This window comes from Lissotriton helveticus, chromosome 8, assembly GCF_964261635.1.
Source record: "Lissotriton helveticus chromosome 8, aLisHel1.1, whole genome shotgun sequence".
Classification (NCBI taxonomy): domain Eukaryota; kingdom Metazoa; phylum Chordata; class Amphibia; order Caudata; family Salamandridae; genus Lissotriton; species Lissotriton helveticus.
Genome location: NC_136069.1, coordinates 1,540,332,345 through 1,540,357,094, shown reverse-complemented (window position 1 = coordinate 1,540,357,094; position 24,750 = coordinate 1,540,332,345). Strand labels below are relative to the sequence as shown.

General features: G+C 42.7%; 25 non-coding genes across 25 annotated transcripts; all 25 read right to left on the bottom strand.

Annotated features, from left to right (window-relative positions):
- Window positions 1-1,276: 1,276 nt before the first annotated feature.
- Window positions 1,277-1,359, bottom strand: TRNAL-CAG (transfer RNA leucine (anticodon CAG)). The gene has a single exon. It is a non-coding gene; the product is annotated as a tRNA-Leu (tRNA).
- A 632-nt stretch (window positions 1,360-1,991) lies between these two features.
- TRNAL-UAG (transfer RNA leucine (anticodon UAG)) lies at window positions 1,992-2,074 on the bottom strand. The gene has a single exon. It is a non-coding gene; the product is annotated as a tRNA-Leu (tRNA).
- Window positions 2,075-3,101: 1,027 nt separating this feature from the next.
- Window positions 3,102-3,184, bottom strand: TRNAL-AAG (transfer RNA leucine (anticodon AAG)). Its single transcript has one exon. It is a non-coding gene; the product is annotated as a tRNA-Leu (tRNA).
- A 189-nt stretch (window positions 3,185-3,373) lies between these two features.
- On the bottom strand, window positions 3,374-3,456 carry TRNAL-CAG (transfer RNA leucine (anticodon CAG)). The gene has a single exon. It is a non-coding gene; the product is annotated as a tRNA-Leu (tRNA).
- Window positions 3,457-6,184: 2,728 nt separating this feature from the next.
- On the bottom strand, window positions 6,185-6,267 carry TRNAL-UAG (transfer RNA leucine (anticodon UAG)). Its single transcript has one exon. It is a non-coding gene; the product is annotated as a tRNA-Leu (tRNA).
- A 1,026-nt stretch (window positions 6,268-7,293) lies between these two features.
- On the bottom strand, window positions 7,294-7,376 carry TRNAL-AAG (transfer RNA leucine (anticodon AAG)). Its single transcript has one exon. It is a non-coding gene; the product is annotated as a tRNA-Leu (tRNA).
- Window positions 7,377-7,565: 189 nt separating this feature from the next.
- TRNAL-CAG (transfer RNA leucine (anticodon CAG)) lies at window positions 7,566-7,648 on the bottom strand. The gene has a single exon. It is a non-coding gene; the product is annotated as a tRNA-Leu (tRNA).
- Window positions 7,649-8,280: 632 nt separating this feature from the next.
- TRNAL-UAG (transfer RNA leucine (anticodon UAG)) lies at window positions 8,281-8,363 on the bottom strand. Its single transcript has one exon. It is a non-coding gene; the product is annotated as a tRNA-Leu (tRNA).
- A 1,027-nt stretch (window positions 8,364-9,390) lies between these two features.
- TRNAL-AAG (transfer RNA leucine (anticodon AAG)) lies at window positions 9,391-9,473 on the bottom strand. Its single transcript has one exon. It is a non-coding gene; the product is annotated as a tRNA-Leu (tRNA).
- Window positions 9,474-9,662: 189 nt separating this feature from the next.
- On the bottom strand, window positions 9,663-9,745 carry TRNAL-CAG (transfer RNA leucine (anticodon CAG)). The gene has a single exon. It is a non-coding gene; the product is annotated as a tRNA-Leu (tRNA).
- Window positions 9,746-10,377: 632 nt separating this feature from the next.
- Window positions 10,378-10,460, bottom strand: TRNAL-UAG (transfer RNA leucine (anticodon UAG)). Its single transcript has one exon. It is a non-coding gene; the product is annotated as a tRNA-Leu (tRNA).
- Window positions 10,461-11,486: 1,026 nt separating this feature from the next.
- TRNAL-AAG (transfer RNA leucine (anticodon AAG)) lies at window positions 11,487-11,569 on the bottom strand. The gene has a single exon. It is a non-coding gene; the product is annotated as a tRNA-Leu (tRNA).
- A 189-nt stretch (window positions 11,570-11,758) lies between these two features.
- On the bottom strand, window positions 11,759-11,841 carry TRNAL-CAG (transfer RNA leucine (anticodon CAG)). Its single transcript has one exon. It is a non-coding gene; the product is annotated as a tRNA-Leu (tRNA).
- A 632-nt stretch (window positions 11,842-12,473) lies between these two features.
- TRNAL-UAG (transfer RNA leucine (anticodon UAG)) lies at window positions 12,474-12,556 on the bottom strand. Its single transcript has one exon. It is a non-coding gene; the product is annotated as a tRNA-Leu (tRNA).
- Window positions 12,557-13,582: 1,026 nt separating this feature from the next.
- TRNAL-AAG (transfer RNA leucine (anticodon AAG)) lies at window positions 13,583-13,665 on the bottom strand. The gene has a single exon. It is a non-coding gene; the product is annotated as a tRNA-Leu (tRNA).
- A 904-nt stretch (window positions 13,666-14,569) lies between these two features.
- TRNAL-UAG (transfer RNA leucine (anticodon UAG)) lies at window positions 14,570-14,652 on the bottom strand. The gene has a single exon. It is a non-coding gene; the product is annotated as a tRNA-Leu (tRNA).
- Window positions 14,653-15,678: 1,026 nt separating this feature from the next.
- Window positions 15,679-15,761, bottom strand: TRNAL-AAG (transfer RNA leucine (anticodon AAG)). The gene has a single exon. It is a non-coding gene; the product is annotated as a tRNA-Leu (tRNA).
- Window positions 15,762-16,665: 904 nt separating this feature from the next.
- TRNAL-UAG (transfer RNA leucine (anticodon UAG)) lies at window positions 16,666-16,748 on the bottom strand. Its single transcript has one exon. It is a non-coding gene; the product is annotated as a tRNA-Leu (tRNA).
- A 1,026-nt stretch (window positions 16,749-17,774) lies between these two features.
- Window positions 17,775-17,857, bottom strand: TRNAL-AAG (transfer RNA leucine (anticodon AAG)). Its single transcript has one exon. It is a non-coding gene; the product is annotated as a tRNA-Leu (tRNA).
- Window positions 17,858-18,761: 904 nt separating this feature from the next.
- On the bottom strand, window positions 18,762-18,844 carry TRNAL-UAG (transfer RNA leucine (anticodon UAG)). Its single transcript has one exon. It is a non-coding gene; the product is annotated as a tRNA-Leu (tRNA).
- A 1,026-nt stretch (window positions 18,845-19,870) lies between these two features.
- TRNAL-AAG (transfer RNA leucine (anticodon AAG)) lies at window positions 19,871-19,953 on the bottom strand. Its single transcript has one exon. It is a non-coding gene; the product is annotated as a tRNA-Leu (tRNA).
- Window positions 19,954-20,143: 190 nt separating this feature from the next.
- TRNAL-CAG (transfer RNA leucine (anticodon CAG)) lies at window positions 20,144-20,226 on the bottom strand. Its single transcript has one exon. It is a non-coding gene; the product is annotated as a tRNA-Leu (tRNA).
- A 632-nt stretch (window positions 20,227-20,858) lies between these two features.
- On the bottom strand, window positions 20,859-20,941 carry TRNAL-UAG (transfer RNA leucine (anticodon UAG)). Its single transcript has one exon. It is a non-coding gene; the product is annotated as a tRNA-Leu (tRNA).
- Window positions 20,942-21,967: 1,026 nt separating this feature from the next.
- On the bottom strand, window positions 21,968-22,050 carry TRNAL-AAG (transfer RNA leucine (anticodon AAG)). Its single transcript has one exon. It is a non-coding gene; the product is annotated as a tRNA-Leu (tRNA).
- A 2,285-nt stretch (window positions 22,051-24,335) lies between these two features.
- On the bottom strand, window positions 24,336-24,418 carry TRNAL-CAG (transfer RNA leucine (anticodon CAG)). The gene has a single exon. It is a non-coding gene; the product is annotated as a tRNA-Leu (tRNA).
- Window positions 24,419-24,750: the final 332 nt, after the last annotated feature.

Here is a 24,750-nt window from a genome sequence, read left to right as displayed (position 1 = left end):
ATAAAAGTCACTCAGAAATTTCTGCGTCCATGCAAGCTTGAAATAATTTCAACCTTCAAACACAAGGTGCAACTTTTTGCACAGGACAATAAACACAGAAGATCACATATGAAAGCATTTCATTTCACAGGTGTACTGTTTTTATGCTTTTAGAATAACTTATACCTCTCACCAGCTATTTAGGGTTCTGTATCCTACTCACAAAATTATCTTGCCTGCGACCTCTCTCTTTATACACAAACAACTATTGCTCAGGAAGTAGGAAGGCAGAAGGTGGGGCAGTTTATGCAAATTCATGCTGTCAATGTGCCTTGCAGATTCATGCAGAATTTCTAGATCCTTGCTGGAAACAAGAGAGCAGGCCTTGTTTCAGATCAACTGTCCCTAGCAAGGAACGTCTGAGCACATCCATTCTTTTGCTCTCTAGCCCCTGGCTTGGGACTCACCCTCACTGGCTGAGGAGTGAAGTTCTGCATACCAACGTTGCATAGAAGGTATGTTTGTGATTGGTTTGAGATGGGTGGGAGGTCAAGAGCAGGGAAAAGCAAGTCACCTTCACTTCTAGTCTCCTCTTCTATGCCTACCTGCCGTTCACTCACTCTGTCTTTGTTTCATTCTCTCCTTCCTCAACACCCCATCTCACTCACTGGCTCTATCATTTGTGCTCTTTCCCCTTGCTCTTCATTTCATAGTGGAAACATCTCTTGAATGGATCATTAGAAAATGAGGTTACATAAAATTAAAAATCTACTTATTGGAAACCAAACATATCACAAGACTGAATGTAAGCCATTTCATCAATAAAAGGGATTTTTTAGGCACCCCCCAAAAAACACATAAAACACCACTAGTACTAGAAGAATATTATACGAGCTTGAAGACAGAATTGGGCAAATTCATTTGCAGTTGAAACTGAAGTTTGGTACTTATTCAGATATTATATGCACTGCCAATTTTTAGCTGAGATTCTGAAGGAACGCAGTGACAAAATGGACTTAATGTTTTGTCAGAAGTGGGATTCGAACCCACGCCTCCAGGAGAGACTGCGGCCTTAACGCAGTGCCTTAGACCACTCGGCCATCCTGAGTACATGTTGCTTGTCCATCTACATAGTGAGAAAGATAGTGTGAACAAAAAAAACACACATCTTAGGCCATAAGTGGCTATAGCAAGAAAAAAACTCACTGCACTTTTCCAAAAAGACAACCATATAAGCCCATGTGAGGGAAATGATCTGATTTTCTCCCTCAAGAAAAAAGAAGATTAAACACAGGTTTGTCAGAAGTGGGATTTGAACCCACGCCTCCAGAAGAGACTGCGACCTGAACGCAGCGCCTTAGACCACTCGGCCATCCTGACTTGCATTTGCAGCACCTTCCACAAGCCAGACAGCCATGCAAGTTTGGTACCGAAAAGGCATGCCCTCAATTTATTTATCCCATTATAAGCATTTCCAACAGATCTTTGAACAATCCATACAGAGCAGTACCTATGAAGAACTCTTTAGACCTTTAAAGCGTACAAAGAGAAAGTGCTATTCACCAGCCACTTGAACGGCCCAAAGCTGCTTTGAAATTGAGTCAACAGCCACATCTTGGCTGACTAAAGCAAATTCAACAAGGGAGCTCAATGTCACAACATAGGGTGGAATACGCAAATCTAAGCAGCCCCTGATCACAGCCCTGAGGACATTGCTGTAAGTGTGCTGGAGTACAGCTGTCTACCAGGTGCTTGGCATTCTTCCAAATTTGCATGGCCTGTCTGGCCAGGGAATACAAGAGCATGACTCTTCTAGATGAGCTCTTACATGGGTCCTAAGCTCATTTGGTAAGGATTGCACTTTATCAGCAAGACTTTGTACAACAGAAATATATGAGAAACCCAAGCTCTCTTGACTAGACGAGGACGGAATAACGTCCCAGGTGAAGACGAACAGATGCAACTTCCATCAGATGTTATCCTGATGAAGAAGATTATATCTCCAAAAGTCATGTCAGAAGTGGGATTCAAACCCACGCCTCCAGAGGAGACTGCGGCCTAAATACAGCGCCTTAGACCACTCGGCCATCCTGACAGTGGCGAGTCCTAAGAAATGTATAAAAGTCACTCAGAAATTTCTGCGTCCATGCAAGCTTGAAATAATTTCAACCTTCAAACACAAGGTGCAACTTTTTGCACAGGACAATAAACACAGAAGATCACATATGAAAGCATTTCATTTCACAGGTGTACTGTTTTTATGCTTTTAGAATAACTTATACCTCTCACCAGCTATTTAGGGTTCTGTATCCTACTCACAAAATTACCTTGCCTGCGACCTCTCTCTTTATACACAAACAACTACTGCTCAGGAAGTAGGAAGGCAGAAGGTGGGGCAGTTTATGCACATTTATGCTGTCAATGTGCCTTGCAGATTCATGCAGAATTTCTAGTTCCTTGCTGGAAACAAGAGAGCAGGCCTTGTTTCAGATCAACTGCCCCTAGCAAGGAACGTCTGAGCACATCCATTCTTTTGCTCTCTAGCCCCTGGCTTGGGACTCACCCTCACTGGCTGAGGAGTGAAGTTCTGCATACCAACGTTGAATAGAAGGTATGTTTGTGATTGGTTTGAGATGGGTGGGAGGTCAAGAGCAGGGAAAAGCAAGTCACCTTCACTTCTAGTCTCCTCTTCTATGCCTACCTGCCGTTCACTCACTCTGTCTTTGTTTCATTCTCTCCTTCCTCAACACCCCATCTGACTCACTGGCTCTATCATTTGTGCTCTTTCCCCTTGCTCTTCATTTCATAGTGGAAACATCTCTTGAATGGATCATTAGAAAATAAGGTTACATAAAATTAAAAATCTACTTATTGGAAAACAAAAATATCACAAGACTGAATGTAAGCCATTTCTTCAATAAAAGGGATTTTTTTAGGCACCCCCCAAAAAACACATAAAACACCACTAGTGCTAGAAGAATATTATACGAGCTTGAAGACAGAATTGGGCAAATTCATTTGCAGTTGAAACTGAAGTTTGGTACTTATTCAGATATTATATGCACTGCCAATTTTTAGCTGAGATTCTGAAGGAACGCAGAGACAAAATGGACTTAAAGTTTTGTCAGAAGTGGGATTCGAACCCACGCCTCCAGGAGAGACTGCGGCCTTAATGCAGTGCCTTAGACCACTCGGCCATCCTGACCACAAGTTGCTTGTTCATCTACATAGTGAGAAAGATAGTGTGAACAAAAAAAACACACATCTTAGGCCATAAGTGGCTATAGCAAGAAAAAAACTCACTGCACTTTTCCAAAAAGACAACCATATAAGCCCATGTGAGGGAAATGATCTGATTTTCTCCCTCAAGAAAAAAGAAGATTAAACACAGGTTTGTCAGAAGTGGGATTTGAACCCACACCTCCAGAAGAGACTGCGACCTGAACGCAGTGCCTTAGACCACTCGGCCATCCTGACTTGCATTTTCAGCACCTTCCACAAGCCAGACAGCCATGCAAGTTTGGTACCGAAAAGGCATGCCCTCAATTTATTTATCCCATTATAAGCATTTCCAACAGATCTTTGAACAATCCATACAGAGCAGTACCTATGAAGAACTCTTTAGAACTTTAATGAGTACAAAGAGAAAGTGCTATTCACCAGCCACTTGAACGGCCCAAAGCTGCTTTGAAATTGAGTCAACAGCCACATCTTGGCTGACTAAAGCAAATTCAACAAGGGAGCTCAATGTCACAACATAGGGTGGAATACACAAATCTAAGCAGCCACTGATCACAGCCCTGAGGACATTGCTGTAAGTGTGCTGGAGTACAGCTGTCTACCAGGTGCTTGGCATTCTTCCAAATTTGCATGGCCTGTCTGGCCAGGGAATACAAGAGCATGACTCTTCTAGATGAGCTCTTACATGGGTCCTAAGCTCATTTGGTAAGGATTGCACTTTATCAGCAAGACTTTGTAAAACAGAAATATATGAGAAACCCAAGCTCTCTTGACTAGACGAGGACGGAATAACGTCCCAGGTGAAGACGAAGAGATGCAACTTCCATCAGATGTTATCCTGATGAAGAAGATTATATCTCCAAAAGTCATTTCAGAAGTGGGATTCAAACCCACGCCTCCAGAGGAGACTGCAGCCTAAACACAGCGCCTTAGACCACTCGGCCATCCTGACAGTGAAGAGTCCTAAGAAATGTATAAAAGTCACTCAGAAATTTCTGCGTCCATGCAATCTTGAAATAATTTCAACCTTCAAACACAAGGGGCAACTTTTTGCACTGGACAATAAACACAGAAGATCACATATGAAAGCATTTCATTTCACAGGTGTACTGTTTTTATGCTTTTAGAATAACTTATACCTCTCACCAGCTATTTAGGGTTCTGTATCCTACTCACAAAATTATCTTGCCTGCGACCTCTCTCTTTATACACAAACAACTATTGCTCAGGAAGTAGGAAGGCAGAAGGTGGGGCAGTTTATGCAAATTTATGCTGTCAATGTGCCTTGCAGATTCATGCAGAATTTCTAGATCCTTGCTGGAAACAAGAGAGCAGGCCTTGTTTCAGATCAACTGTCCCTAGCAAGGAACGTCTGAGCACATCCATTCTTTTGCTCTCTAGCCCCTGGCTTGGGACTCACCCTCACTGGCTGAGGAGTGAAGTTCTGCATACCAACGTTGCATAGAAGGTATGTTTGTGATTGGTTTGAGATGGGTGGGAGGTCAAGAGCAGGGAAAAGCAAGTCACCTTCACTTCTAGTCTCCTCTTCTATGCCTACCTGCCGTTCACTCACTCTGTCTTTGTTTCATTCTCTCCTTCCTCAACACCCCATCTCACTCACTGGCTCTATCATTTGTGCTCTTTCCCCTTGCTCTTCATTTCATAGTGGAAACATCTCTTGAATGGATCATTAGAAAATGAGGTTACATAAAATTAAAAATCTACTTATTGGAAACCAAACATATCACAAGACTGAATGTAAGCCATTTCATCAATAAAAGGGATTTTTTAGGCACCCCCCAAAAAACACATAAAACACCACTAGTACTAGAAGAATATTATACGAGCTTGAAGACAGAATTGGGCAAATTCATTTGCAGTTGAAACTGAAGTTTGGTACTTATTCAGATATTATATGCACTGCCAATTTTTAGCTGAGATTCTGAAGGAACGCAGTGACAAAATGGACTTAATGTTTTGTCAGAAGTGGGATTCGAACCCACGCCTCCAGGAGAGACTGCGGCCTTAACGCAGTGCCTTAGACCACTCGGCCATCCTGAGTACATGTTGCTTGTCCATCTACATAGTGAGAAAGATAGTGTGAACAAAAAAAACACACATCTTAGGCCATAAGTGGCTATAGCAAGAAAAAAACTCACTGCACTTTTCCAAAAAGACAACCATATAAGCCCATGTGAGGGAAATGATCTGATTTTCTCCCTCAAGAAAAAAGAAGATTAAACACATGTTTGTCAGAAGTGGGATTTGAACCCACGCCTCCAGAAGAGACTGCGACCTGAACGCAGCACCTTAGACAACTCGGCCATCCTGACTTGCATTTGCAGCACCTTCCACAAGCCAGACAGCCATGCAAGTTTGGTACCGAAAAGGCATGCCCTCAATTTATTTATCCCATTATAAGCATTTCCAACAGATCTTTGAACAATCCATACAGAGCAGTACCTATGAAGAACTCTTTAGACCTTTAAAGCGTACAAAGAGAAAGTGCTATTCACCAGCCACTTGAACGGCCCAAAGCTGCTTTGAAATTGAGTCAACAGCCACATCTTGGCTGACTAAAGCAAATTCAACAAGGGAGCTCAATGTCACAACATAGGGTGGAATACGCAAATCTAAGCAGCCCCTGATCACAGCCCTGAGGACATTGCTGTAAGTGTGCTGGAGTACAGCTGTCTACCAGGTGCTTGGCATTCTTCCAAATTTGCATGGCCTGTCTGGCCAGGGAATACAAGAGCATGACTCTTCTAGATGAGCTCTTACATGGGTCCTAAGCTCATTTGGTAAGGATTGCACTTTATCAGCAAGACTTTGTAAAACAGAAATATATGAGAAACCCAAGCTCTCTTGACTAGACGAGGACGGAATAACGTCCCAGGTGAAGACGAAGAGATGCAACTTCCATCAGATGTTATCCTGATGAAGAAGATTATATCTCCAAAAGTCATTTCAGAAGTGGGATTCGAACCCACGTCTCCAGAGGAGACTGCAGCCTAAACACAGCGCCTTAGACCACTCGGCCATCCTGACAGTGAAGAGTCCTAAGAAATGTATAAAAGTCACTCAGAAATTTCTGCGTCCATGCAAGCTTGAAATAATTTCAACCTTCAAACACAAGGTGCAACTTTTTGCACAGGACAATAAACACAGAAGATCACATATGAAAGCATTTCATTTCACAGGTGTACTGTTTTTATGCTTTTAGAATAACTTATACCTCTCACCAGCTATTTAGGGTTCTGTATCCTACTCACAAAATTATCTTGCCTGCGACCTCTCTCTTTATACACAAACAACTATTGCTCAGGAAGTAGGAAGGCAGAAGGTGGGGCAGTTTATGCAAATTCATGCTGTCAATGTGCCTTGCAGATTCATGCAGAATTTCTAGATCCTTGCTGGAAACAAGAGAGCAGGCCTTGTTTCAGATCAACTGTCCCTAGCAAGGAACGTCTGAGCACATCCATTCTTTTGCTCTCTAGCCCCTGGCTTGGGACTCACCCTCACTGGCTGAGGAGTGAAGTTCTGCATACCAACGTTGCATAGAAGGTATGTTTGTGATTGGTTTGAGATGGGTGGGAGGTCAAGAGCAGGGAAAAGCAAGTCACCTTCACTTCTAGTCTCCTCTTCTATGCCTACCTGCCGTTCACTCACTCTGTCTTTGTTTCATTCTCTCCTTCCTCAACACCCCATCTCACTCACTGGCTCTATCATTTGTGCTCTTTCCCCTTGCTCTTCATTTCATAGTGGAAACATCTCTTGAATGGATCATTAGAAAATGAGGTTACATAAAATTAAAAATCTACTTATTGGAAACCAAAAATATCACAAGACTGAATGTAAGCCATTTCTTCAATAAAAGGGATTTTTTAGGCACCCCCCAAAAAACACATAAAACACCACTAGTGCTAGAAGAATATTATACGAGCTTGAAGACAGAATTGGGCAAATTCATTTGCAGTTGAAACTGAAGTTTGGTACTTATTCAGATATTATATGCACTGCCAATTTTTAGCTGAGATTCTGAAGGAACGCAGTGACAAAATGGACTTAAAGTTTTGTCAGAAGTGGGATTCGAACCCACGCCTCCAGGAGAGACTGCGGCCTTAACGCAGCGCCTTAGACCACTCGGCCATCCTGACCACATGTTGCTTGTCCATCTACATAGTGAGAAAGATAGTGTGAACAAAAAAAACACACATCTTAGGCCATAAGTGGCTATAGCAAGAAAAAAACTCACTGCACTTTTCCAAAAAGACAACCATATAAGCCCATGTGAGGGAAATGATCTGATTTTCTCCCTCAAGAAAAAAGAAGATTAAACACAGGTTTGTCAGAAGTGGGATTTGAACCCACGCCTCCAGAAGAGACTGCGACCTGAACGCAGCGCCTTAGACCACTCGGCCATCCTGACTTGCATTTGCAGCACCTTCCACAAGCCAGACAGCCATGCAAGTTTGGTACCGAAAAGGCATGCCCTCAATTTATTTATCCCATTATAAGCATTTCCAACAGATCTTTGAACAATCCATACAGAGCAGTACCTATGAAGAACTCTTTAGACCTTTAAAGCGTACAAAGAGAAAGTGCTATTCACCAGCCACTTGAACGGCCCAAAGCTGCTTTGAAATTGAGTCAACAGCCACATCTTGGCTGACTAAAGCAAATTCAACAAGGGAGCTCAATGTCACAACATAGGGTGGAATACGCAAATCTAAGCAGCCCCTGATCACAGCCCTGAGGACATTGCTGTAAGTGTGCTGGAGTACAGCTGTCTACCAGGTGCTTGGCATTCTTCCAAATTTGCATGGCCTGTCTGGCCAGGGAATACAAGAGCATGACTCTTCTAGATGAGCTCTTACATGGGTCCTAAGCTCATTTGGTAAGGATTGCACTTTATCAGCAAGACTTTGTACAACAGAAATATATGAGAAACCCAAGCTCTCTTGACTAGACGAGGACGGAATAACGTCCCAGGTGAAGACGAACAGATGCAACTTCCATCAGATGTTATCCTGATGAAGAAGATTATATCTCCAAAAGTCATGTCAGAAGTGGGATTCGAACCCACGCCTCCAGAGGAGACTGCGGCCTAAATACAGCGCCTTAGACCACTCGGCCATCCTGACAGTGGCGAGTCCTAAGAAATGTATAAAAGTCACTCAGAAATTTCTGCGTCCATGCAAGCTTGAAATAATTTCAACCTTCAAACACAAGGTGCAACTTTTTGCACAGGACAATAAACACAGAAGATCACATATGAAAGCATTTCATTTCACAGGTGTACTGTTTTTATGCTTTTAGAATAACTTATACCTCTCACCAGCTATTTAGGGTTCTGTATCCTACTCACAAAATTACCTTGCCTGCGACCTCTCTCTTTCTACACAAACAACTACTGCTCAGGAAGTAGGAAGGCAGAAGGTGGGGCAGTTTATGCACATTTATGCTGTCAATGTGCCTTGCAGATTCATGCAGAATTTCTAGTTCCTTGCTGGAAACAAGAGAGCAGGCCTTGTTTCAGATCAACTGCCCCTAGCAAGGAACGTCTGAGCACATCCATTCTTTTGCTCTCTAGCCCCTGGCTTGGGACTCACCCTCACTGGCTGAGGAGTGAAGTTCTGCATACCAACGTTGAATAGAAGGTATGTTTGTGATTGGTTTGAGATGGGTGGGAGGTCAAGAGCAGGGAAAAGCAAGTCACCTTCACTTCTAGTCTCCTCTTCTATGCCTACCTGCCGTTCACTCACTCTGTCTTTGTTTCATTCTCTCCTTCCTCAACACCCCATCTGACTCACTGGCTCTATCATTTGTGCTCTTTCCCCTTGCTCTTCATTTCATAGTGGAAACATCTCTTGAATGGATCATTAGAAAATAAGGTTACATAAAATTAAAAATCTACTTATTGGAAAACAAAAATATCACAAGACTGAATGTAAGCCATTTCTTCAATAAAAGGGATTTTTTTAGGCACCCCCCAAAAAACACATAAAACACCACTAGTGCTAGAAGAATATTATACGAGCTTGAAGACAGAATTGGGCAAATTCATTTGCAGTTGAAACTGAAGTTTGGTACTTATTCAGATATTATATGCACTGCCAATTTTTAGCTGAGATTCTGAAGGAACGCAGAGACAAAATGGACTTAAAGTTTTGTCAGAAGTGGGATTCGAACCCACGCCTCCAGGAGAGACTGCGGCCTTAATGCAGTGCCTTAGACCACTCGGCCATCCTGACCACAAGTTGCTTGTTCATCTACATAGTGAGAAAGATAGTGTGAACAAAAAAAACACACATCTTAGGCCATAAGTGGCTATAGCAAGAAAAAAACTCACTGCACTTTTCCAAAAAGACAACCATATAAGCCCATGTGAGGGAAATGATCTGATTTTCTCCCTCAAGAAAAAAGAAGATTAAACACAGGTTTGTCAGAAGTGGGATTTGAACCCACACCTCCAGAAGAGACTGCGACCTGAACGCAGTGCCTTAGACCACTCGGCCATCCTGACTTGCATTTGCAGCACCTTCCACAAGCCAGACAGCCATGCAAGTTTGGTACCGAAAAGGCATGCCCTCAATTTATTTATCCCATTATAAGCATTTCCAACAGATCTTTGAACAATCCATACAGAGCAGTACCTATGAAGAACTCTTTAGACCTTTAAAGCGTACAAAGAGAAAGTGCTATTCACCAGCCACTTGAACGGCCCAAAGCTGCTTTGAAATTGAGTCAACAGCCACATCTTGGCTGACTAAAGCAAATTCAACAAGGGAGCTCAATGTCACAACATAGGGTGGAATACGCAAATCTAAGCAGCCCCTGATCACAGCCCTGAGGACATTGTTGTAAGTGTGCTGGAGTACAGCTGTCTACCAGGTGCTTGGCATTCTTCCAAATTTGCATGGCCTGTCTGGCCAGGGAATACAAGAGCATGACTCTTCTAGATGAGCTCTTACATGGGTCCTAAGCTCATTTGGTAAGGATTGCACTTTATCAGCAAGACTTTGTTCAACAGAAATATATGAGAAACCCAAGCTCTCTTGACTAGACGAGGACGGAATAACGTCCCAGGTGAAGACGAACAGATGCAACTTCCATCAGATGTTATCCTGATGAAGAAGATTATATCTCCAAAAGTCATGTCAGAAGTGGGATTCGAACCCACGCCTCCAGAGGAGACTGCGGCCTAAACACAGCGCCTTAGACCACTCGGCCATCCTGACAGTGGAGAGTCCTAAGAAATGTATAAAAGTCACTCAGAAATTTCTGCGTCCATGCAAGCTTGAAATAATTTCAACCTTCAAACACAAGGTGCAACTTTTTGCACAGGACAATAAACACAGAAGATCACATATGAAAGCATTTCATTTCACAGGTGTACTGTTTTTATGCTTTTAGAATAACTTATACCTCTCACCAGCTATTTAGGGTTCTGTATCCTACTCACAAAATTACCTTGCCTGCGACCTCTCTCTTTATACACAAACAACTACTGCTCAGGAAGTAGGAAGGCAGAAGGTGGGGCAGTTTATGCAAATTTATGCTGTCAATGTGCCTTGCAGATTCATGCAGAATTTCTAGTTCCTTGCTGGAAACAAGAGAGCAGGCCTTGTTTCAGATCAACTGTCCCTAGCAAGGAACGTCTGAGCACATCCATTCTTTTGCTCTCTAGCCCCTGGCTTGGGACTCACCCTCACTGGCTGAGGAGTGAAGTTCTGCATACCAACGTTGAATAGAAGGTATGTTTGTGAGTGGTTTGAGATGGGTGGGAGGTCAAGAGCAGGGAAAAGCAAGTCACCTTCCCTTCTAGTCTCCTCTTCTATGCCTACCTGCCGTTCACTCACTCTGTCTTTGTTTCATTCTCTCCTTCCTAAACACCCCATCTCACTCACTGGCTCTATCATTTGTGCTCTTTCCCCTTGCTCTTCATTTCATAGTGGAAACATCTCTTGAATGGATCATTAGAAAATGAGGTTACATAAAATTAAAAATCTACTTATTGGAAACCAAAAATATCACAAGACTGAATGTAAGCCATTTCTTCAATAAAAGGGATTTTTTAGGCACCCCCCAAAAAACACATAAAACACCACTAGTGCTAGAAGAATATTATACGAGCTTGAAGACAGAATTGGGCAAATTCATTTGCAGTTGAAACTGAAGTTTGGTACTTATTCAGATATTATATGCACTGCCAATTTTTAGCTGAGATTCTGAAGGAACGCAGAGACAAAATGGACTTAAAGTTTTGTCAGAAGTGGGATTCGAACCCACGCCTCCAGGAGAGACTGCGGCCTTAACGCAGCACCTTAGACCACTCGGCCATCCTGACCACATGTTGCTTGTCCATCTACATAGTGAGAAAGATAGTGTGAACAAAAAAAACACACATCTTAGGCCATAAGTGGCTATAGCAAGAAAAAAACTCACTGCACTTTTCCAAAAAGACAACCATATAAGCCCATGTGAGGGAAATGATCTGATTTTCTCCCTCAAGAAAAAAGAAGATTAAACACAGGTTTGTCAGAAGTGGGATTTGAACCCACGTCTCCAGAAGAGACTGCGTCCTGAACACAGCGCCTTAGACCACTCAGCCATCCTGACTTGCATTTGCAGCACCTTCCACAAGCCAGACAGCCATGCAAGTTTGGTACCGAAAAGGCATGCCCTCAATTTATTTATCCCATTATAAGCATTTCCAACAGATCTTTGAACAATCCATACAGAGCAGTACCTATGAAGAACTCTTTAGACCTTTAAAGCGTACAAAGAGAAAGTGCTATTCACCAGCCACTTGAACGGCCCAAAGCTGCTTTGAAATTGAGTCAACAGCCACATCTTGGCTGACTAAAGCAAATTCAACAAGGGAGCTCAATGTCACAACATAGGGTGGAATACGCAAATCTAAGCAGCCCCTGATCACAGCCCTGAGGACATTGCTGTAAGTGTGCTGGAGTACAGCTGTCTACCAGGTGCTTGGCATTCTTCCAAATTTGCATGGCCTGTCTGGCCAGGGAATACAAGAGCATGACTCTTCTAGATGAGCTCTTACATGGGTCCTAAGCTCATTTGGTAAGGATTGCACTTTATCAGCAAGACTTTGTACAACAGAAATATATGAGAAACCCAAGCTCTCTTGACTAGACGAGGACGGAATAACGTCCCAGGTGAAGACGAACAGATGCAACTTCCATCAGATGTTATCCTGATGAAGAAGATTATATCTCCAAAAGTCATGTCAGAAGTGGGATTTGAACCCACGCCTCCAGAGGAGACTGCAGCCTAAACACAGCGCCTTAGACCACTCGGCCATCCTGACAGTGGAGAGTCCTAAGAAATGTATAAAAGTCACTCAGAAATTTCTGCGTCCATGCAAGCTTGAAATAATTTCAACCTTCAAACACAAGGTGCAACTTTTTGCACAGGACAATAAACACAGAAGATCACATATGAAAGCATTTAATTTTACAGGTGTACTGTTTTTATGCTTTTAGAATAACTTATACCTCTCACCAGCTATTTAGGGTTCTGTATCCTACTCACAAAATTACCTTGCCTGCGACCTCTCTCTTTATACACAAACAACTACTGCTCAGGAAGTAGGAAGGCAGAAGGGGGGGCAGTTTATGCAAATTTATGCTGTCAATGTGCCTTGCAGATTCATGCAGAATTTCTAGTTCCTTCCTGGAAACAATAGAGCAGGCCTTGTTTCAGATCAACTGTCCCTAGCAAGGAACATCTGAGCACATCCATTCTTTTGCTCTCTAGCCCCTGGCTTGGGACTCACCCTCACTGGCTGAGGAGTGAAGTTCTGCATACCAACGTTGAATAGAAGGTATGTTTGTGATTGGTTTGAGATGGGTGGGAGGTCAAGAGCAGGGAAAAGCAAGTCACCTTCCCTTCTAGTCTCCTCTTCTATGCCTACCTGCCGTTCACTCACTCTGTCTTTGTTTTATTCTCTCCTTCCTCAACACCCCATCTCACTCACTGGCTCTATCATTTGTGCTCTTTCCCCTTGCTCTTCATTTCATAGTGGAAACATCTCTTGAATGGATCATTAGAAAATGAGGTTACATAAAATTAAAAATCTACTTATTGGAAACCAAAAATATCACAAGACTGAATGTAAGCCATTTCTTCAATAAAAGGGATTTTTTAGGCACCCCCCAAAAAACACATAAAACACCACTAGTGCTAGAAGAATATTATACGAGCTTGAAGACAGAATTGGGCAAATTCATTTGCAGTTGAAACTGAAGTTTGGTACTTATTCAGATATTATATGCACTGCCAATTTTTAGCTGAGATTCTGAAGGAACGCAGAGACAAAATGGACATAAAGTTTTGTCAGAAGTGGGATTCGAACCCACGCCTCCAGGAGAGACTGCGGCCTTAATGCAGTGCCTTAGACCACTCGGCCATCCTGACCACAAGTTGCTTGTTCATCTACATAGTGAGAAAGATAGTGTGAACAAAAAAAACACACATCTTAGGCCATGAGTGGCTATAGCAAGAAAAAAACTCACTGCACTTTTCCAAAAAGACAACCATATAAGCACATGTGAGGGAAATGATCTGATTTTCTCCCTCAAGAAAAAAGAAGATTAAACACAGGTTTGTCAGAATTGGGATTTGAACCCACGCCTCCAGAAAAGACTGCGACCTGAACGCAGCGCCTTAGACCACTCGGCCATCCTGACTTGCATTTTCAGCACCTTCCACAAGCCAGACAGCCATGCAAGTTTGGTACCGAAAAGGCATGCCCTCAATTTATTTATCCCATTATAAGCATTTCCAACAGATCTTTGAACAATCCATACAGAGCAGTACCTATGAAGAACTCTTTAGAACTTTATTGAGTACAAAGAGAAAGTGCTATTCACCAGCCACTTGAACGGCCCAAAGCTGCTTTGAAATTGAGTCAACAGCCACATCTTGGCTGACTAAAGCAAATTCAACAAGGGAGCTCAATGTCACAACATAGGGTGGAATACACAAATCTAAGCAGCCCCTGATCACAGCCCTGAGGACATTGCTGTAAGTGTGCTGGAGTACAGCTGTCTACCAGGTGCTTGGCATTCTTCCAAATTTGCATGGCCTGTCTGGCCAGGGAATACAAGAGCATGACTCTTCTAGATGAGCTCTTACATGGGTCCTAAGCTCATTTGGTAAGGATTGCACTTTATCAGCAAGACTTTGTAAAACAGAAATATATGAGAAACCCAAGCTCTCTTGACTAGACGAGGACGGAATAACGTCCCAGGTGAAGACGAAGAGATGCAACTTCCATCAGATGTTATCCTGATGAAGAAGATTATATCTCCAAAAGTCATCTCAGAAGTGGGAATCGAACCCACGCCTCCAGAGGAGACTGCAGCCTAAACACAGCGCCTTAGACCACTCGGCCATCCTGACAGTGAAGAGTCTTAAGAAATGTATAAAAGTCACTCAGAAATTTCTGCGTCCATGCAATCTTGAAATAATTTCAACCTTCAAACACAAGGGGCAACTTTTTGCACTGGACAATAAACACAGAAGATCACATATGAAAGCATTTCATTTCACAGGTGTACTGTTTTTATGCTTTTAGAATAACTTATACCTCTCACCAGCTATTTAGGGTTCTGTATCCTACTCACAAAATTATCTTGCCTGCGACCTCTCTCTTTATACACAAACAACTATTGCTCAGGAAGTAGGAAGGCAGAAGGTGGGGCAGTTTATGCAAATTTATGCTGTCAATGTGCCTTGCAGATTCATGCAGAATTTCTAGATCCTTGCTGGAAACAAGAGAGCAGGCCTTGTTTCAGATCAACTGTCCCTAGCAAGGAACGTCTGAGCACATCCATTCTTTTGCTCTCTAGCCCCTGGCTTGGGACTCACACTCACTGGCTGAGGAGTGAAGTTCTGCATTCCAACGTTGAATAGAAGGTATGTTTGTGATTGGTTTGAGATGGGTGGGAGGTCAAGAGCAGGGAAAAGCAAGTCACCTTCACTTGTAGTCTCCTCTTCTATGCCTACCTGCCGTTCACTCACTCTGTCTTTGTTTCATTCTCTCCTTCCTCAACACCCCATCTCACTCACTGGCTCTATCATTTGTGCTCTTTCCCCTTGCTCTTCATTTCATAGTGGAAACATCTCTTGAATGGATCATTAGAAAATGAGGTTACATAAAATTAAAAATCTACTTATTGGAAACCAAAAATATCACAAGACTGAATGTAAGCCATTTCTTCAATAAAAGGGATATTTTAGGCACCCCCCAAAAAACACATAAAACACCACTAGTGCTAGAAGAATATTATACGAGCTTGAAGACAGAATTGGGCAAATTCATTTGCAGTTGAAACTGAAGTTTGGTACTTATTCAGATATTATATGCACTGCCAATTTTTAGCTGAGATTCTGAAGGAACGCAGAGACAAAATGGACTTAAAGTTTTGTCAGAAGTGGGATTCGAACCCACGCCTCCAGGAGAGACTGCGGCCTTAACGCAGCACCTTAGACCACTCGGCCATCCTGACCACATGTTGCTTGTCCATCTACATAGTGAGAAAGATAGTGTGAACAAAAAAAACACACATCTTAGGCCATAAGTGGCTATAGCAAGAAAAAAACTCACTGCACTTTTCCAAACAGACAACCATATAAGCCCATGTGAGGGAAATGATCTGATTTTCTCCCTCAAGAAAAAAGAAGATTAAACACATGTTTGTCAGAAGTGGGATTTGAACCCACGTCTCCAGAACAGACTGCGTCCTAAACACAGCACCTTAGACCACTCAGCCATCCTGACTTGCATTTGCAGCACCTTCCACAAGCCAGACAGCCATGCAAGTGGGGTACCGAAAAGGCATGCCCTCAATTTATTTATCCCATTATAAGCATTTCCAACAGATCTTTGAACAATCCATACAGAGCAGTACCTATGAAGAACTCTTTAGACCTTTAATGAGTACAAAGAGAAAGTGCTATTCACCAGCCACTTGAACGGCCCAAAGCTGCTTTGAAATTGAGTCAATAGCCACATCTTGGCTGACTAAAGCAAATTCAACAAGGGATCTCAATGTCACAACATAGGGTGGAATTCGCAAATCTAAGCAGCCCCTGATCACTGCCCTGAGGAAATTGCTGTAAGTGTGCTGGAGTCCAGCTGTCTACCAGGTGCTTGGCATTCTTCCAAATTTGTATGGCCTGTCTGGCCAGGGAATACAAGAGAATGACTCTTCTAGATGAGCTCTTACATGGGTCATAAGCTCATTCGGTAAGGATTGCACTTTATCAGCAAGACTTTGTACAACAGAAATATATGAGAAACCCAAGCTCTCTTGACTAGACGAGGACAGAATAACGTCCCAGGTGAAGACAAACAGAAGCAACTTCCATCAGATGTTATCCTGATGAAGAAGATTATATCTCCAAAAGTCATTTCAGAAGTGGGATTCGAACCCACGTCTCCAGAGGAGACTGTGGCCTAAACACAGCGCCTTAGACCACTCGGCCATCCTGACAGTGAAGAGTCCTAACAAATGTATAAAAGTCACTCAGAAATTTCTGCGTCCATGCAAGCTTGAAATAATTTCAACCTTCAAACACAAGGTGCAACTTTTTGCACAGGACAATAAACACAGAAGATCACATATGAAAGCATTTCATTTCACAGGTGTACTGTTTTTATGCTTTTAGAATAACTTATACCTCTCACCAGCTATTTAGGGTTCTGTATCCTACTCACAAAATTACCTTGCCTGCGACCTTTCTCTCTATACACAAACAACTACTGCTCAGGAAGTAGGAAGGCAGAAGGTGGGGCAGTTTATGCAAATTTATGCTGTCAATGTGCCTTGCACATTCATGCAGAATTTCTAGATCCTTGCTGGAAACAAGAGAGCAGGCCTTGTTTCAGATCAACTGTCCCTAGCAAGGAACGTCTGAGCACATCCATTCTTTTGCTCTCTAGCCCCTGGCTTGGGACTCACACTCACTGGCTGAGGAGTGAAGTTCTGCATTCCAACGTTAAATAGAAGGTATGTTTGTGATTGGTTTGAGATGGGTGGGAGGTCAAGAGCAGGGAAAAGCAAGTCACCTTCACTTGTAGTCTCCTCTTCTATGCCTACCTGCCGTTCACTCACTCTGTCTTTGTTTCATTCTCTCCTTCCTCAACACCCCATCTCACTCACTGGCTCTATCATTTGTGCTCTTTCCCCTTGCTCTTCATTTCATAGTGGAAACATCTCTTGAATGGATCATTAGAAAATGAGGTTACATAAAATTAAAAATCTACTTATTGGAAACCAAAAATATCACAAGACTGAATGTAAGCCATTTCTTCAATAAAAGGGATATTTTAGGCACCCCCCAAAAAACACATAAAACACCACTAGTGCTAGAAGAATATTATACGAGCTTGAAGACAGAATTGGGCAAATTCATTTGCAGTTGAAACTGAAGTTTGGTACTTATTCAGATATTATATGCACTGCCAATTTTTAGCTGAGATTCTGAAGGAACGCAGAGACAAAATGGACTTAAAGTTTTGTCAGAAGTGGGATTCGAACCCACGCCTCCAGGAGAGACTGTGGCCTTAACGCAGCGCCTTAGACCACTCGGCCATCCTGACCACATGTTGCTTGTCCATCTACATAGTGAGAAAGATAGTGTGAACAAAAAAAACACACATCTTAGGCCATAAGTGGCTATAGCAAGAAAAAAACTCACTGCACTTTTCCAAAAAGACAACCATATAAGCCCATGTGAGGGAAATGATCTGATTTTCTCCCTCAAGAAAAAAGAAGATTAAACACAGGTTTGTCAGAAGTGGGATTTGAACCCACGCCTCCAGAAGAGACTGCGACCTGAACGCAGAGTCTTAGACCACTTGGCCATCCTAACTTGCATTTGCAGCACCTTCCACAAGCCAGACAGCCATGCAAGTTTGGTACCGAAAAGGCATGCCCTCAATTTATTTATCCCATTATAATCATTTCCAACAGATCTTTGAACAATCCATACAGAGCAGTACCTATGAAGAACTCTTTAGACCTTTAAAGCGTACAAAGAGAAAGTGCTATTCACCAGCCACTTGAACGGCCCAAAGCTGCTTTGAAATTGAGTCAACAGCCACATCTTGGCTGACTAAAGCAAATTCAACAAGGGAGCTCAATGTCACAACATAGGGTGGAATACGCAAATCTAAGCAGCCCCTGATCACAGCCCTGAGGACATTGCTGTAAGTGTGCTGGAGTACAGCTGTCTACCAGGTGCTTGGCATTCTTCCAAATTTGCATGGCCTGTCTGGCCAGGGAATACAAGAGCATGACTCTTCTAGATGAGCTCTTACATGGGTCCTAAGCTCATTTGGTAAGGATTGCACTTTATCAGCAAGACTTTGTACAACAGAAATATATGAGAAACCCAAGCTCTCTTGACTAGACGAGGACGGAATAACGTCCCTGGTGAAGACGAACAGATGCAACTTCCATCAGATGTTATCCTGATGTAGAAGATTATATCTCCAAAAGTCATTTCAGAAGTGGGATTCGAACCCACGCCTCCAGAGGAGACTGCAGCCTAAACACAGCGCCTTAGACCACTCGGCCATCCTGACAGTGAAGAGTCCTAAGAAATGTATAAAAGTCACTCAGAAATTTCTGCGTCCATGCAAGCTTGAAATAATTTCAACCTTCAAACACAAGGTGCAACTTTTTGCACAGGACAATAAACACAGAAGATCACATATGAAAGCATTTCATTTCACAGGTGTACTGTTTTTATGCTTTTAGAATAACTTATACCTCTCACCAGCTATTTAGGGTTCTGTATCCTACTCACAAAATTATCTTGCCTGCGACTTCTCTCTTTATACACAAACACCTACTGCTCAGGAAGTAGGAAGGCAGAAGGTGGGGCAGTTTATCCAAATTTATGCTGTCAATGTGCCTTGCAGATTCATGCAGAATTTCTAGATCCTTGCTGGAAACAAGAGAGCAGGCCTTGTTTCAGATCAACTGTCCCTAGCAAGGAACGTCTGAGCACATCCATTCTTTTGCTCTCTAGCCCCTGGCTTGGGACTCACCCTCACTGGCTGAGGAGTGAAGTTCTGCATACCAACGTTGCATAGAAGGTATGTTTGTGATTGGTTTGAGATGGGTGGGAGGTCAAGAGCAGGGAAAAGCAAGTCACCTTCACTTCTAGTCTCCTCTTCTATGCCTACCTGCCGTTCACTCACTCTGTCTTTGTTTCATTCTCTCCTTCCTCAACACCCCATCTCACTCACTGGCTCTATCATTTGTGCTCTTTCCCCTTGCTCTTCATTTCATAGTGGAAACATCTCTTGAATGGATCATTAGAAAATGAGGTTACATAAAATTAAAAATCTACTTATTGGAAACCAAAAATATCACAAGACTGAATGTAAGCCATTTCTTCAATAAAAGGGATTTTTTAGGCACCCCCCAAAAAACACATAAAACACCACTAGTGCTAGAAGAATATTATACGAGCTTGAAGACAGAATTGGGCAAATTCATTTGCAGTTGAAACTGAAGTTTGGTACTTATTCAGATATTATATGCACTGCCAATTTTTAGCTGAGATTCTGAAGGAACGCAGAGACAAAATGGACTTAAAGTTTTGTCAGAAGTGGGATTCGAACCCACGCCTCCAGGAGAGACTGCGGCCTTAACGCAGCACCTTAGACCACTCGGCCATCCTGACCACATGTTGCTTGTCCATCTACATAGTGAGAAAGATAGTGTGAACAAAAAAATACACACATCTTAGGCCATAAGTGGCTATAGCAAGAAAAAAATTCACTGCACTTTTCCAAAAAGACAACCATATAAGCCCATGTGAGGGAAATGATCTGATTTTCTCCCTCAAGAAAAAAGAAGATTAAACACAGGTTTGTCAGAAGTGGGATTTGAACCCACGTCTCCAGAAGAGACTGCGTCCTGAACACAGCACCTTAGACCACTCAGCCATCCTGACTTGCATTTGCAGCACCTTCCACAAGCCAGACAGCCATGCAAGTTTGGTACCGAAAAGGCATGCCCTCAATTTATTTATCCCATTATAAGCATTTCCAACAGATCTTTGAACAATCCATACAGAGCAGTACCTATGAAGAACTCTTTAGACCTTTAAAGCGTACAAAGAGAAAGTGCTATTCACCAGCCACTTGAACGGCCCAAAGCTGCTTTGAAATTGAGTCAACAGCCACATCTTGGCTGACTAAAGCAAATTCAACAAGGGAGCTCAATGTCACAACATAGGGTGGAATACGCAAATCTAAGCAGCCCCTGATCACAGCCCTGAGGACATTGCTGTAAGTGTGCTGGAGTACAGCTGTCTACCAGGTGCTTGGCATTCTTCCAAATTTGCATGGCCTGTCTGGCCAGGGAATACAAGAGCATGACTCTTCTAGATGAGCTCTTACATGGGTCCTAAGCTCATTTGGTAAGGATTGCACTTTATCAGCAAGACTTTGTACAACAGAAATATATGAGAAACCCAAGCTCTCTTGACTAGACGAGGACGGAATAACGTCCCAGGTGAAGACGAACAGATGCAACTTCCATCAGATGTTATCCTGATGAAGAAGATTATATCTCCAAAAGTCATGTCAGAAGTGGGATTCGAACCCACGCCTCCAGAGGAGACTGCAGCCTAAACACAGCGCCTTAGACCACTCGGCCATCCTGACAGTGGAGAGTCCTAAGAAATGTATAAAAGTCACTCAGAAATTTCTGCGTCCATGCAAGCTTGAAATAATTTCAACCTTCAAACACAAGGTGCAACTTTTTGCACAGGACAATAAACACAGAAGATCACATATGAAAGCATTTAATTTTACAGGTGTACTGTTTTTATGCTTTTAGAATAACTTATACCTCTCACCAGCTATTTAGGGTTCTGTATCCTACTCACAAAATTACCTTGCCTGCGACCTCTCTCTTTATACACAAACAACTACTGCTCAGGAAGTAGGAAGGCAGAAGGGGGGGCAGTTTATGCAAATTTATGCTGTCAATGTGCCTTGCAGATTCATGCAGAATTTCTAGTTCCTTCCTGGAAACAAGAGAGCAGGCCTTGTTTCAGATCAACTGTCCCTAGCAAGGAACATCTGAGCACATCCATTCTTTTGCTCTCTAGCCCCTGGCTTGGGACTCACCCTCACTGGCTGAGGAGTGAAGTTCTGCATACCAACGTTGAATAGAAGGTATGTTTGTGATTGGTTTGAGATGGGTGGGAGGTCAAGAGCAGGGAAAAGCAAGTCACCTTCCCTTCTAGTCTCCTCTTCTATGCCTACCTGCCGTTCACTCACTCTGTCTTTGTTTCATTCTCTCCTTCCTCAACACCCCATCTCACTCACTGGCTCTATCATTTGTGCTCTTTCCCCTTGCTCTTCATTTCATAGTGGAAACATCTCTTGAATGGATCATTAGAAAATGAGGTTACATAAAATTAAAAATCTACTTATTGGAAACCAAAAATATCACAAGACTGAATGTAAGCCATTTCTTCAATAAAAGGGATTTTTTAGGCACCCCCCAAAAAACACATAAAACACCACTAGTGCTAGAAGAATATTATACAAGCTTGAAGACAGAATTGGGCAAATTCATTTGCAGTTGAAACTGAAGTTTGGTACTTATTCAGATATTATATGCACTGCCAATTTTTAGCTGAGATTCTGAAGGAACGCAGAGACAAAATGGACATAAAGTTTTGTCAGAAGTGGGATTCGAACCCACGCCTCCAGGAGAGACTGCGGCCTTAATGCAGTGCCTTAGACCACTCGGCCATCCTGACCACAAGTTGCTTGTTCATCTACATAGTGAGAAAGATAGTGTGAACAAAAAAAACACACATCTTAGGCCATGAGTGGCTATAGCAAGAAAAAAACTCACTGCACTTTTCCAAAAAGACAACCATATAAGCACATGTGAGGGAAATGATCTGATTTTCTCCCTCAAGAAAAAAGAAGATTAAACACAGGTTTGTCAGAATTGGGATTTGAACCCACGCCTCCAGAAGAGACTGCGACCTGAACGCAGCGCCTTAGACCACTCGGCCATCCTGACTTGCATTTTCAGCACCTTCCACAAGCCAGACAGCCATGCAAGTTTGGTACCGAAAAGGCATGCCCTCAATTTATTTATCCCATTATAAGCATTTCCAACAGATCTTTGAACAATCCATACAGAGCAGTACCTATGAAGAACTCTTTAGAACTTTAATGAGTACAAAGAGAAAGTGCTATTCACCAGCCACTTGAACGGCCCAAAGCTGCTTTGAAATTGAGTCAACAGCCACATCTTGGCTGACTAAAGCAAATTCAACAAGGGAGCTCAATGTCACAACATAGGGTGGAATACACAAATCTAAGCAGCCCCTGATCACAGCCCTGAGGACATTGCTGTAAGTGTGCTGGAGTACAGCTGTCTACCAGGTGCTTGGCATTCTTCCAAATTTGCATGGCCTGTCTGGCCAGGGAATACAAGAGCATGACTCTTCTAGATGAGCTCTTACATGGGTCCTAAGCTCATTTGGTAAGGATTGCACTTTATCAGCAAGACTTTGTAAAACAGAAATATATGAGAAACCCAAGCTCTCTTGACTAGACGAGGACGGAATAACGTCCCAGGTGAAGACGAAGAGATGCAACTTCCATCAGATGTTATCCTGATGAAGAAGATTATATCTCCAAAAGTCATTTCAGAAGTGGGATTCAAACCCACGCCTCCAGAGGAGACTGCAGCCTAAACACAGCGCCTTAGACCACTCGGCCATCCTGACAGTGAAGAGTCCTAAGAAATGTATAAAAGTCACTCAGAAATTTCTGCGTCCATGCAATCTTGAAATAATTTCAACCTTCAAACACAAGGGGCAACTTTTTGCACTGGACAATAAACACAGAAGATCACATATGAAAGCATTTCATTTCACAGGTGTACTGTTTTTATGCTTTTAGAATAACTTATACCTCTCACCAGCTATTTAGGGTTCTGTATCCTACTCACAAAATTATCTTGCCTGCGACCTCTCTCTTTATACACAAACAACTATTGCTCAGGAAGTAGGAAGGCAGAAGGTGGGGCAGTTTATGCAAATTTATGCTGTCAATGTGCCTTGCAGATTCATGCAGAATTTCTAGATCCTTGCTGGAAACAAGAGAGCAGGCCTTGTTTCAGATCAACTGTCCCTAGCAAGGAACGTCTGAGCACATCCATTCTTTTGCTCTCTAGCCCCTGGCTTGGGACTCACCCTCACTGGCTGAGGAGTGAAGTTCTGCATACCAACGTTGCATAGAAGGTATGTTTGTGATTGGTTTGAGATGGGTGGGAGGTCAAGAGCAGGGAAAAGCAAGTCACCTTCACTTCTAGTCTCCTCTTCTATGCCTACCTGCCGTTCACTCACTCTGTCTTTGTTTCATTCTCTCCTTCCTCAACACCCCATCTCACTCACTGGCTCTATCATTTGTGCTCTTTCCCCTTGCTCTTCATTTCATAGTGGAAACATCTCTTGAATGGATCATTAGAAAATGAGGTTACATAAAATTAAAAATCTACTTATTGGAAACCAAACATATCACAAGACTGAATGTAAGCCATTTCATCAATAAAAGGGATTTTTTAGGCACCCCCCAAAAAACACATAAAACACCACTAGTACTAGAAGAATATTATACGAGCTTGAAGACAGAATTGGGCAAATTCATTTGCAGTTGAAACTGAAGTTTGGTACTTATTCAGATATTATATGCACTGCCAATTTTTAGCTGAGATTCTGAAGGAACGCAGTGACAAAATGGACTTAAAGTTTTGTCAGAAGTGGGATTCGAACCCACGCCTCCAGGAGAGACTGCGGCCTTAATGCAGTGCCTTAGACCACTCGGCCATCCTGAGTACATGTTGCTTGTCCATCTACATAGTGAGAAAGATAGTGTGAACAAAAAAAACACACATCTTAGGCCATAAGTGGCTATAGCAAGAAAAAAACTCACTGCACTTTTCCAAAAAGACAACCATATAAGCCCATGTGAGGGAAATGATCTGATTTTCTCCCTCAAGAAAAAAGAAGATTAAACACAGGTTTGTCAGAAGTGGGATTTGAACCCACGCCTCCAGAAGAGACTGCGACCTGAACGCAGCACCTTAGACCACTCGGCCATCCTGACTTACATTTGCAGCACCTTCCACAAGCCAGACAGCCATGCAAGTTTGGTACCGAAAAGGCATGCCCTCAATTTATTTATCCCATTATAAGCATTTCCAACAGATCTTTGAACAATCCATACAGAGCAGTACCTATGAAGAACTCTTTAGACCTTTAAAGCGTACAAAGAGAAAGTGCTATTCACCAGCCACTTGAACGGCCCAAAGCTGCTTTGAAATTGAGTCAACAGCCACATCTTGGCTGACTAAAGCAAATTCAACAAGGGAGCTCAATGTCACAACATAGGGTGGAATACGCAAATCTAAGCAGCCCCTGATCACAGCCCTGAGGACA